The sequence below is a fragment of the Vulpes vulpes genome, chromosome 13 (assembly GCF_048418805.1).
Source record: "Vulpes vulpes isolate BD-2025 chromosome 13, VulVul3, whole genome shotgun sequence".
NCBI classification, from domain to species: domain Eukaryota; kingdom Metazoa; phylum Chordata; class Mammalia; order Carnivora; family Canidae; genus Vulpes; species Vulpes vulpes.
Window position 1 is genome coordinate 36,615,737 of NC_132792.1, and position 14,063 is coordinate 36,629,799.

The window sequence follows — 14,063 nt, forward strand, 5'->3', positions numbered from 1 at the left end:
GCTTCTGTGGAAAACACTACAGCACTTCCTCAAAAAATTAAAAATAGAAATACCATGTGATCCAGAAATTCCAATTCTGAGCAGATACCTCAAGGAAATGGAAACAGGGTCTTGAAAAGTTATTTGTACACTCATGTTCACGACAGCACCAGTTGCTGACGAGGATGTAGAGCTATGAAAACTCTCATACATTGCTGGCAGGAGTGCTAAATGAAGCGCCAGTGAAAAAATGTTTCAGTTTTTCATCAAGTGAAATATATTCTTATGGCCCAATAATAACACACCTGCACATCTACTCTAAAGAAATAAAGATGTATGTCTACACAAAAACCTGTACACACGTCTTTACCTCAGGTCCATTTACAATTGCCTGTGCTGGAAACAAACCAAATGTCCTTAAATGCACAAAGGCGTGGGTGAATCTGTGTTACATTTGAACATATCAAGAAATGCACTTTTTGATCCACGCAACAAATTGGATGAATCCCAAAGATATTATGTTGAGTGGGGGGAAAAAGCAGTCTCAAAAGGTTACACACTACATGATCCCATTGACATGATATTCTTGATAAGACAAGATTATAAGGATGGAGAATAAATGAGTGATTGCCAGTGGTTAAAGGTGGGTAGAGGGATAGCATATTATTTTGTGGTGATGGAATTGTTTAGTATCCCAATTATAGTGGTATTATATAAATCCATACATGTTAAAATTGATAGAAGTTTATTTTAAAAGAATCTCAAAGAAGGATCAATTTTATTGTATAACAATTTTAAAAGTGAAAAAGCATGTAATGAAGTCTTCCTCCCCCCTCCCCCACCTCCCTCCATTCACCCTATTCCTACCCACACCCTTTTCTGGAGATATCCACTGTTATTAGTTGCTTTTGCATCCTTCCAGAGTTTATGTCTATATAAGAAAATATGAATAATACTTTCATTTTTCTTTCTCACAAAAAATGACACAGTTTACACAGTATTAATTTTACTTAATAATATATCCTGCGGGTCTCCCCACGTCGGCGGTAGAGAAAACCCTTTGGCTCCTAAATCCTGGGGGAAGGTTTAGTTGTAGCCTTGGATTTAGTTTAGCATGAGAAATCCTTAAGAAAGAAGAATTTGTTCTCTGGAACTGACTGCACCCGAGAGGCAGGGAGGGTCTATTTACTGAAGTGTTCAGCCAGGTACATGGTACACACAGGCCCGCTACAACGTGCCAAGGCTAAGTTACTGCCAGTAATAAATGCTCAGATTCAAACTGCTATTGTCTCAGACTGCTTGGCTTATCTGGTAAATATTTATAGAATAAATGGATTCATTTTAGTGCGGGTTGGAAGGGAATTCAGGTACTCCCATCCAAATCCTGAGGCCTGGCTGTCCGTTCTGCAAAGCACCAGGTACCAGAGGCTGGTGTCTGGACCCCTGACTTAGACAAATTGACAATTCTCAAGGCGAGGTTACCTCAGCCCCCTAACACCTGCCCCACAGTTGGTCGTACCAGACCATCCATATCTCCCCAATATACTTCTTCAGATGCTTTCTAATTGTGGTGTTTCACTTGTACTCATCCTCAACTTGCTCTTGCTAAAGACTTGTAATATGTTTCCTTCATCACATTCCCCAGAAAGTTACTGGAAATTTGAAAAAGAACACAAATTTTTGGTTAACACAAACTCTTGATCAAACCTAGACATGATCGCTGCTGTTCTCAGCACACTCCTCCAATGTGGGTGAAGAATCTAAATGATCAGTTCTCAATGCTGTACTAATTATTCCATTTTAGATCTAGAGAAGCAAATGCCCCCATAATTTAGTAATATGAAGAGAGAGGACACAGTGAAATAGAGTGAGAAGAAAGAAAGAGTAGAGGTTTCAAGGTCAGATATTTAAGATCTGAGGTCAAACTCTAGCTCTGGTACTTTCTAGCTGCTTAGGTTTTCTGAGATTCAGTTTTCTCATCATGAATTCCATGGGGGTGGTTATAGGGCTGAAGGGACAAGATGCATAAACACAAGGCATGGTACCTGGCACATTGTCGGTGTTTAAAAAAAATGCAGATATTGCCTTTTCTTAGACAGAAATTTCTACCAAGCTTTTCAGGCTAGGAGGTGGCATGGTGAAGCATAATGGTCATGTATGCCAGACTACCTGGGTTCACTGTGAGTCCATAATGGTGTAAATAGGGGCAAAATACTTAATCTCTCTTGGCCTGAGTTTTCTTATCTGTGAAAATTGGCATGAAAATAATACCCACCTTACAGAATTAGGACAATTCAATAAGACAATGAAGAGTAGTGCCTGACACATACAGAGTGTTCAATAGATATCATCAAGAATGCAAGAGATGGGGCAGCCCGGGTGGCTCAGTGGTTTAGCGCTGCCTTCAGCCCGCAGGTGTGGTCCTGGAGACCTGGGATTGAGTCCCACGTCAGGTTCTCTGCATGAAACCCGCTTCTCCCTCTGCCTGTGTCTGTGCCTCTCTCTGTCTGTGTCTCTCATGAATAAATAAATAAAATCTTATTAAAAAAAAAAAGAATGCAAGAGACAAAGTGAGACCAGGAGCCTCTGTTGATGTCGGACCCACTGTCTAAAACAATCATGCGGAAAGCATACTCTACTCACAGTGAGAGGAAATGCATCTTGCACAGAAAAGGATATAGATAATATAATCCTTTTTTAAAGATTTTATTTATTTATTCATGAGAGACACAGAGAGAGAGAGACAGAGAGACAGAGAGAGGCACAGACACAGGCAGAGGGAGAAGCAGGTTCCACACAGGGAGCTCAATGTGGGATTCGATCCCAGGTCTCCAGGACCACACCCTGGGCCGAAGGTGGCACTAAACTGCTGAGCCACCTGGGCTGCCCCTATAGTTCTATTTCAAGGGAGTAAAGACTGAGAGCAATTTACCACAGATGCCTGGGACGTTGATCCTGCCTATAATGGCAGGGATCTGACTCAGACACATGACCTCACAAACAGCAATAGTAAAGGTAATAATAATACCTGCCATTTCTGGAGCTCCAACTATGATGGGAGGGACCATTCTCAGGAAATAGGAATATGAGCTGGGCAGACGATTCAGTTCTGACTCTCTGTCTCTTCCCTCATATAATGCTATAATTCATGGGGTGGGCTGTTCCATTTCAGGGACATAAAGAAGAAATAATAATAACAATGCTGAAAAAAGTAATAGTAATAGTATTTTTGGTTACTTTCTATGTCAGGGACTTCATGAATATTTTCTCATTTAATCCTCATAATAACCCCATGGTGTAGGTGCTATCTTTCTCATATTGTAGATGAGGACACCAAGGCTTTGAGAACAAGTAGCTTTCCCAAAATCATAGAGCTGGTGGAGAACAGAACTAGAATTTGGACTCTTTGAATCTGAAATCTTTCTTCTCACTTTCCCATTCTTCCTTTTCCCTGTGCACCATACAAGTTTTCAAGTGCCTCTGTTCTCCAGACCTAGAGCAGAGCAAATGTCCTAGGCCCTCCACCTACACCAAGGGAGTGCATAAATATAGCAAGAATATTGGTACTCAACAGGAAATTGTATTTTTCAGATTAGTGAAGGATGCTCTGAACTAAGAGTTGAATAAAAAGCCCACCCAGGGGATGTGTGTCCACAAGCTGAGGTCATTCTTGTCCACGGAATGGGGGAGGGGCTAGGAGGACTGTGGAGTTTTGACTGATAGAATCTGTGAACCTACCCAGCTAGGCTAAGCCTGGCTAAGGTGCCAGGCTCTGGAACTTGGAAGTTGCCCAAGAGGGCTTCTCTATTAGTTTCTTGGGGCTGTAACAAAGTAGCACAGACTGGGTTTAAAATATAAAAAATTGGGGCACCTGGGTGGCTCAGTGGTTGAGCATCTGCCTTCAGCTCAGGGTGTGATCCTGGGTCCTGGGATTGAATTCCACGTCGGACTCCCCACAGAAAGCCTGCTTCTCCCTCTGCCTATATGTCTCTGCCTCTCTCTGTATCTCTCATGAATAAATAAATAAAATCTTTAAAAAAATAAAACATCAAAAATGGGTTCTCTCAGGATTCTTCTGGGCTGAAGTTTGAACTGAAGGAGTCAGCAGGGCCCTGCTCTCACTGAGATGAGGTACAATCATTCCTTGCTACTTCCGAGCTTCTGATGGTAGCTGGCAGTCCTTGGTGTTCCTTGCCTTGCAGCTGCATCACTCCAATCTCTGCTCTGTTTTTACATGGTGTTCTTCCCTTTGTTGGTGTCTGGGTCCATATTGCCCTCCTTTCATAAGGACACTGGTCATTGGATTAAGGGCCTACCCTCATCTTAACTTGATTTCATTGGCAAAGACCCTATTTCCAAATAAGGTAACATTCACAGGTACTGGGCATTATAACTTCAGTGTGCCTTTGAGGAGAACACAATTCAAACCATAACACCTGCTATGACCTAGGACTTGGATGCGTAAACATATTGCCTCACAGTAAGTATTACCTATGAGCCTTCATTGCAGCTGAGACAAGGGTTCTTCCAGGTGGCCCTTGGACAACTTAAAAAGCATAATCCAGAGAGGTCAGACAAATAGTTCATTCTCCTGCAGGTGTGGGATCATCCCTCACTTTGCGACTGAAGAGTTGCCAGATCCTAGAAACATCTGGGAAGTGTTTTTGTTGAGGAGAGTTAAACATCTGAAGAAAATAATAGAAGAACATTCCTGCCTAGTGGTTCCCCTCCTACCACACTGTGGTTTGCTGGCCTAGAAAGAATGTGGGCTTTTGAGGGAAAGTGTGGCCCCATCACTCACTAGTTGTTTAGCTGTAGGACTATTGTTTCACCTCCTGGAGCCTCTCTTTCCCTCATCTATCAAAATGGGACCCTCAGGGGGCACCTGGGTGACTCCATTGATTAAGTATCTGACTCTTGATTTCAGCTCAGGTTTCAATCTCAGGGTCATGAGATTGAACACAGCATCAGGTTCTGTGGTCTGCATGGAGTCTGCTTGGGATTCTCTCTCCTTCTCCTTCTGCCCTTCTCCCTCCACCAGAGCCCTCTCTCTCTCTCTCTCTCTCTCTAAAATAAATAAATAGGGGATCCCTGTGTAGCGCAGCGGTTTGGCACCTGCCTTTGGCCCAGGGCGCCATCCTGGAGACCTGGGATCGAGTCCCACGTCAGGCTTCCAGTGCATGGAGCCTGCTTCTCCCTCTGCCTGTATCTCTGCCTCTCTCTCTCTCTGTGTGTGACTATCATAAATAAATAAAAATTTAAAAAAATAAAAAAATAAAATAAATAAAATAAATAAATAAAATCTTAAAAAAATGGGAACTTCAATAATTAATCAGGGTTGTAGTGACAATGAAATGGTATAATGCACAGAGAAGTGTGCATAGTAAGTGTTCAGTGAAGTGTTTGTTTCCTTCCCATCCCTGTCTTCAGTAGATAGGATCAGAAGAATGGACATACCAGTTATCACTTCACTAGTTCAATTCAATAAGTGCTTATTGAGCACCCACTGTATATCTGGCTTGTGCTGGGTCTGGGATTACAACAAACAATAAGATTTTTATTTATTTATTTATTTATTTATTTATTTATTTATTTATTTATTTATATTTTTTTTAGAGAGGGAGTGCCCAAGTGTGTGTGTAGAGTAAGGGTGGGGTGAGGGAAGGAGAGGGGTAAGGGGAGAGGGAGAGAATCTTAGACTCCCAGACTTCACACTGAGCGTGGAGCTGATCTTGTGACCCTGAGATCATGATCTGAGTGGAAACCAAGAGTCAAATGCTTAACCATCTGAGCCACCCAGGTGCCCCAAGATCAATTCTTAAGATGATCACACAACCAAGTAGAAATATACTTAGCTGCCATCCTGTTCTCTTTAGCATATTTCAATTTCTCAGTCACAAAACAAGCCAGTTTTGATAAAAGGACCCAGTCATTTTATTATAAAAGACTCTGGGGGATCCCTGGGTGGCGCAGCGGTTTGGCGCCTGCCTTTGGACCAGGGCGCGATCCTGGAGACCTGGGATCGAATCCCACATCGGGCTCCCGGTGCATGGAGCCCGCTTCTCCCTCTGCCTGTGTCTCTGCCTCTCTCTCTCTCTCTCTCTCTGTGACTATCATAAATAAATAAAAATTAAAAAAAAAAAAAAAAAAAAAGACTCTGACTCTGAAGGTTGGAGTGAGTGTTAAAGCCAGTGTTCTTTAAAGACACACACACACACACACACACACACACATACACACACACCAAATACACTGTAATCCAGGAAGTCTGTGGTCTCAAAATATATTTTTAAAACTTTTTAAAAATTGTCTTTATTTACTTGAGATTGAGAGCACAGAGTAAGAGAGAAAATGAGCAGGGAGCAGGGGAGGGGCAGAGGGAGAGGGAGAAGCAGACACCCCACTGAGCAGGGAGACCAACATGGGGCTTGATCCCAGGACCCTGGGATCTTGACCTGAGCTGAAGGCAGGCACTTAACCAACAGAGCACCCACGTGCGCCATCAGAATATATTTTAACAGATTTCCCTAGTTCTTAGAAGAACAAAAGTTCCTGGTCCAATAACCTGAGAATGCTAAAATGACTCTGGTGCCTGCCCAGCACGGAAGACCTGAAGTGAAGACCCAGCATTCCCCAGAGCCAGTGGTAGTAGGGAAGGTCTTAATAGGCTATGGAAACAAAGAGGATCTATTCCTTCTTCCTGCTCTATAAAAGAAAATCAGAATCCCATTTTTTATTTTTGACTGCTGACAGCTTTCAAACCCCATCAGCCTCTTTCCCCTTCTGTTCTACACTGGGGCAAACCGGTGAGAATGGTCAGGCTCACAGGTGCGGGTTCCTTTAGCACCAACAGGAAATACAAGGTATACAAGCCTTTGTTAGCAGGAGCCCCTGCTGCAGCCCCACTCCCTCACCACCTTAAAATCCAAGCCTTTTTCAGATCTTCTTCTTGGGAGCCTGCCTTGCTTTTCCTAGAAAGCTTCTTTATGGGACTAATAACCTTTTTGATACTCCTTTGGCACATATGTGGTGTCATCAGTCTTAAGGTCTGAACCAAGTTTTCGGTGGGGGTACATCCCATCTCTATGCAGTGACTCAGCACAGCCTCTTGTTTTCTCTCTGAGGCCTGTGCTGCTGGAACGTGCCTGAAATTACTTCTGATTCCTTCCCTAGGCCCTTCCCCCTCCCTGCAGGAGGTTTCCAGTGCAAAATGGGCCCTCACTGAAAGGGTGTGGCACTTGAAGTTTATTTTCTGGGGTTCCAAGCCTGCCCTTTTGGGTTTTTTTTTCCCTTCGAGACATTCCTCTCACATCCCTCAGTTGCTAAGCTTTCTGCCCCATCCCACCCCGAATAAAAGGATTTGAATAACTCCTTCTCACCAAGGCCTGAATGGCTTCTGAATTGGAATCCATTTCTTTCATGGGAGGGAACCCTCAATAGTTTCAGCAAAAGGACTCACTTGCTGATGGTGGAACTTTAGGTATCAGCAATAGGATAAGCCCCTGCATTGTTAGCCTCCTTACTCTCAAACATCTCCCTTCAACTCTCTAGCTAAAATTTCACAATTAGGGCTTCACTTTTTGTTTTTGTTTTTTAGGGTTTTTTTTTACATTTTTTAATTTAAATTCAATTTGCCGACATATAGTATAATACCCAGTGCTCATCCCCTCAACTGCCCCCCTCAGTGCCCGTCACCCATTTATCCCCCCACCCCTGCCCACCTTCCCTTCCAAAACCCTTTGTTTCCCATAGTTAGGAGTCTCTCATGGTTTGTCTCCCTCAAAGATTTTTCCCACTTCACTTCTTTCTTTTTTAAATTTTTTTCCCACTTCACTTCTTTGATTCAAAGCTTCATTCTGTCTCCCTTTCTGATAGAATGAAGCTTTGAATCAAAGAAGTGAAGTGGGAAAAAAATTAAACAAAAAAAAAGCAAAGTGGGAAAAATCAGAGAGGGAGACAAACCATGAGAGACTCCTAACTATGGGAAACAAACAAAGGTGGTGGAAGGGTAGGTGGGTGGGGGGTGGGGGTGACTGGGTGATGGGCACTGAGGGGGACACTTGATGGGATGAGCACTGGGTGTTATGCTATATGTTGGCAAACTGAACTCCAATTAAAAAAAAAAGATTTGTATGTACCTGAAAAAAAAAAAAAAGCTTCATTCTTCTTCCCAAAGGCAACTCCTCCTGCTCCTCCCTTAGTAATTGACATGCAGTATGCACACAATTATCATGTCCTTTCCTGAGGGCAGAATTTTAGGGGAAGGGATGGAGGCCAGGAGCATGCCAGGAGCATGTTTATGAATCTAAGGTGGCAGGAACTCAACAGAGACTTCACTGGGGGAAGGGTTACAGGACCCAGCAAGAATGGTCAGAGGCCTGGAAATTCTGGTATGTCTTGCTTTCCGGAGACCTCAGCCTTGCCTAGAGACACAAATCACAAAAGAAGTATCACCTATACTGAATGTTGGTGCTGCCAGTGTCCTTAGAGGCCACCGGTCCAACCCCTCACATTTTCACAGAGGAAGAAACCAACATTTAGAGAAGTACTCTATGCAAGGTCACTGAGGGCCAGCACCAGGAATCAGAATTCCTGCCTCTAATATGGCATCATCAGTATTGAAATGCATCACAATTAATCTGTTACAAACAATCAAGAATAATCTTTGTGAGTGAATTCTTTTTCTAAGACATTAGTGGCACTCAGTTGGATGCTGTTGTGCTTTCATGAATGCAGAAGAAATGAGGATACCCCTTGGTCACGTCCATGGTAGTGTGGTGTGCGTATCAACACTGCTGTATGTTTGGGAGCGTGTGTGGGTGTGTGTGACAGAGACACAGGGTGGAAAGCTGTGTGCTACCATGTCAAGGTATCAGGAAATGGCGGGGGGGGGGGGCAGGGAGTGGGGATCCTTTGTCCCTCTCTAATGAACAGCTTCTCCCTCAAACCTTGCAATTTAAACAGATTGAGTTCCTCTTTTCACTCACCCCTGTAAAAAGGTTATATGGGCTCAGGGTCCTTACTTGATTTAGGAGAACAATAGGCATGGCTTAAGGAAAAAGCCCTCCTCTTTCCAGATGGGTCATGTTCCAAGGAAGCCAGCAGGATAAGTTGTTGCCTCAACACCCCGAGCCAGACCACCAGGAAATGAAAATAGGCTACAGCCCTCTTGGATTTCTCTCTCAGGAACCTAATGTAATTTTCACCTCTTTTAGGACCAAACATATTGAGTCTCCTAAGACTCCGGCAGGATTTCCAAGATAAACAAGGGAGACAGGGCACTGTCCTCCCCACTGGTGATTTCCTGTTATTCTGACCCCTGTGGAGTGTCCCGGGGTCCATGGCTGGAGCTGCCAATGACACAGTGCAGATGTGAGGGTGGAGTCAAAGAAAGCCTATAACTAAAGTGTACAACCCACTGCTTCTGAAATAGAATCAGCATGGAAATAATACGTACTTGTGTATATATGTGTTTGCTTTTCCTACAAAAACTTCAATTAGCAAGAAAATTGCAAGTGACCATAATCCTCCAGCATGAAAGGGAACCTTCGTGCTAGTGCTGGATTTTTCAAGTCAATCAGTTTCCTTTGCCAATGTGGTTCCCATTAATCTGAGAGCTGCCCAGAAAGGCTGTCTTGTTTCACCTGCTTCCTCTGCCGGAGGACTAAAGCTGCCTTGTTGTCATGGGAATCACTCAGGGATGGCTGGCCTGGTCTGAACCCAGGCACCGGAAAAGGAGGAAGATGCCCCACTCCTGCTCTAAGTGCCTGGAGTTGTAACACCTGGGGCACGGCAGCCATTCAATAGCCAAGTTTGCTGTGTAAGTCCAGAGCTATGGAGGAGCTGTTGACCCTCAGCCCTGAGGTTCAGCAGGAAGAAAAAAAATTTCTAAGGGTTTACTTACCATGGTCCCCCTTGTCAGCCTTCCTGTTGCTCCTAGGAGTTCCTGGCCAGAGGAAGCAGAGTGGAAAGCGGGGAAGTGGAGCTATCAAAAGTCTTCTACCCCTATGTACTTATTCCCAGCCACTCTTGCCCAACAACCCTCTGACCCTGCCCCTGCCCAAGATTACTCTAAAGCAGGGATAATAGGATGGAGTAAACTTTCTTTTTCTTTTCTTTTTTTTTTTAAGATTTTATTTATTTATTCATTCATGAGAGACACACACACACACAGAGAAAGAGAGAGAGAGAGAGAGAGAGAGGCAGAGACATAGGCAGAGGGAGAAGCAGGCCCCACGCAGGGAGCCTGACATGGGACTCCATCCCAGGGCCCCCGGATCACGCCCTGGGCTGAAGGCGGTGCTAAATCGCTGAGCCACCTGGGCTGCCCTCTTTCTTTTCTTTCTTTTCTTTTCTCTTTTCTTTTCTTTTTTTCTATTTTTAACTTTGGCAACTACTGCCTACTTTTATTCAAATTTAGCTGATGTTTATTGAGTACCTATTTTGTGCTAGGCGCTGTGCTAAGTGCTTTCACAATTATAATCTCACATAATCCTTATGACAACCCCGCAAGGGAGAATTATTATCCCTGTTTTACAGATGGAAGGATTCTGAGATTAGATGGGGACCAGATTATGGAGGTCTTGAAGGCTAGAAAATGGAAATGGAATGCCATCAACACTTTTGAGGACAAATAAATATGAGTTCCAGCCATGGCTTTGTCTTTTACTGGCTGTGTGACATGGGCAAGTTTCCCAACTTCTGAGCCTCAATGTCTTGATTGGCAAACAGGAGTTGCCCTATAGGGCCATGAGGATTAACTGGATAGTGTAGTTAGCACACTGCCTCACATACAGTAGGCACTAAATAAATCAGGTGATGATGATTCTTGGAAAGAGGTCTAATAAATGCATGCAGGATGAAATTGAGGAGGGAAATGTTGGAGATGGGCATTGGAGATAAAAGGCTATATAGGTTTTGTCTAACATTTTCAGCAAAAGTGAATGAGAACAGGTGAAACAAGGATAGACAAATCTATCAATGAAACAGAACAGTAAACCTAGAAATAGATCCAACATAAATTGGACTTTAGTTTATGATAGAGGAAGCATTATAAATTAGTGGAGAAATTATGAGCCATTCAATAAATATGTCAGGACAACTGGCTTCCTATGTGGAAAAAAATTACATTAGATTCCTACCTCACACCACACCTAAAAATAAACGCCAGATGGCTTAAAGACCTAAATGCTTGAGAGAATGTTTTTATGATGGGGAGGTGGGGAAGGGTTTATTTTATAAGACATGAGACTCAGAAATCAAAAAGGGAAATGTCACATTTTTAAACTTCTGAAAAAAATTTAAAAGGCAAGTTACAAAAGATTAATATTTGAAATACATAAATCCTTTAAGTCAATTTTTTAAAAATCCTTCAAGTCAATTTTAAGCCCAACAACAACCAAATGAATAAAGACTTTGACCCAACAATTTACAGAGGAGCTGAATATCCAACATACATGGGGAAAGATGTCTGGGCCTCACCAGTAAATGGGGATATTAAATCTAAACAACAAAATTCAATCTCATGTTTTTAGCTTGGCAAAAAATGAAAAATCATGACAATTGCAAGCATTGTTAATATGCAAGGAAATAGGAATTCACCATGTAGGTAAAATCATTTTGGAGAACAATTTTGGCAAACTCTGATAAAATTGCAGATACACATATCTGACTGAACTGGACCAAACACTCCACTTCTGGAATATATCCTAGAAAAACTTCTATGCTTAATTTTTAAAAAAGATTTTACTTATTTATTTGACAGAGAGAGAGAGAAAGATGGGAGAAACTTCCTGGTTGACCCTTTCCTTTCCTAGCTGCAGGGGGAGAAGGTGAGGCAAGCAGGGTAGCAGCAGAGGGAGAGGGTGAGGCAGGTTCCCCACTGAGGAGGGAGCCTGATGTGGGGCTTGATCCCAGGGCCTCAGGACCATGACCTGAGCTGAAGGCAGATGTTTAACCAACTGAGCACCCAGTCACTGCTTGTATTGTTTTATAAACACTGCCTATAGAAACCAAAATACTCTGAAGCCACAAAATGCCTGCCAGTGAGAATTTGGATAAAATGAGTAAATTATGTAGCATACCTATGATGGACTATTACACAGCAACCAGAATGCATGGATCCCATCTGTGTATAACAATAAAGCCAGATCTAGACAACACAATGTTGAGAGATAAAAGCAAGTTGCTTATGTATGCTTATCATATGTAGAATATGATACCAATTTTCATACAAGCTTAAAAGCATAGAACAATGTTATGTACTGTTTATCAATACATGGATGTATAGTGAAAATGTAAAGAGAAGGACAGGGGGACATACAGAATTCATCATAGTGATGACTTTGGGAAGAAAGGGAGGGGAATAGGTCTGGTGTGCAGCCATAAGGTATTTTAACTCTGTAATGTTTCATTACTTTTTAAAAAGATCTGAAGTGGGATGCCTGGGTGGCTCAGTTGGTTAAGCCACTGACACTTGATTTTGGCTCAGGTTGTGTTCTCAGGGTCATGGAATTGAGCCCAGAGTCAGTCCTCTGCATTCAGTGGGGAGTTTGCTCCAGATTCTCTCTCTCCCCTTCTGCCCCCCTCCTCTCTCTAAAAATAAATAAATACATCTTTATAAAATATCTGAAGTACATTTTTAAAAAGTAATCTTTTGTTCATTTTGGGTGACAGGCATGCACTTCTTTCAGAGTTTTGTTTTGTTTTCCTTAAAAATAAGCAGATCTGGGATCACTCTCCCTCACTTCTTTTCATCAAAGAGTTAGGGTCAGGAGTCCCACCACTTATGGGAGAAACTTCCTGGTTGACCCTTTCCTCTGTCTCTGAGAGAGTGTCTTCTCTTCCCATGCTCCTGGCTTTATCAAGGAATTTAACCAGTCTAGAATTCTAGAACTTCTAGTAGGCGTAATGTTAAAAGTGAAGCATCCATTCTAGTGATCTTGGTGGGAAAATAATATAATTTTACAAGTGCAGTGAGTCAAACTCTGAAATTAAAACTGAAGGACTATTGTGTCAGCATGGTCACAAGAGGAAACAGAATTCACCCCCAGAAGGCTCAGACTAGTACAGAAGCGTGGGCAGGGATATGGGGACACACAGGGACAGTGAGGCACCCAGAGATGAGCAGTGTGAGGAGTCATTACCGCCCCATGTCTGGGGAGTAGGACATGTAGGACAGTGTGACTGTGTCCCAGTGAAAACTGAAACTACCCAGTAAGGACTGCCTGGTGGAAGCCTGAATCATGCAAGCCTTAAAAAAAAAAAAAAAAAAAAAAAGCCAGAGACAGCACCAAAGCCGAGAATGTGTATGGAATAGGTGAGAAATATCCTGGCTGATCTTTCCTCCCAGCCTGTAACCTCGTCTGGGTGCCTCCCATTGGCTAAACCCCATCGGAACCCAGTTACGAGGAACTCTGGGAGATGTAGTCCACAGGGGGTCAGTGGCTCAGAGTAGGGACGAGCTGGGCGGGATGAGAGCAAATGGAAACTAACCAGCCTAAGAGCCAGAAAAATCCCGGTCATGGAGTTAGTGAGTGGTAGTCACACATTTTCGTTTGGAAGAACAGAAAAAGACCTGGGCCAGCTGCCTTTGGAGAGAGGTCATGTAAGGTAGTAGAAATCAGAGAGGAAAAAGGAATAGGACTCTTGCTGCACCTCTGGGCAAACAGGCTGGCAGACCTCACTAGGGACAGAAGGAGGAGTGCAGAGGCTTCCAGGTGGGAGCACAAGGAGTTGGCAGCCACAGGCCATCAAGCCCCATCTATTTCCTCCAAGCACGAATTAGTAGATAGCCATGGTTGCTGAGTGCACAGATGTGGAAGACGCAGGCAGCTGATGGGAAGCCGGTGAGTAGGAGGGGGAAGGGCCTTGTGTGAGCCCCAGCACCTGCAAATAGGAACCATCAAGACCACCCCTCAGGGGGATCCCTGGGTGGCTCAGCGGTTTAGCACCTGCCTTTGGCTGGGGGCTGATCATCGAGACCCGCATCGAGTCCCGCATCGAGCTCCCTGCGTGGAGCGTGCTTCTCTCTCTGTCTCTTAAAAATAAATAAAATCTTAAAAAAAAAAAAAAAAGACCACCCT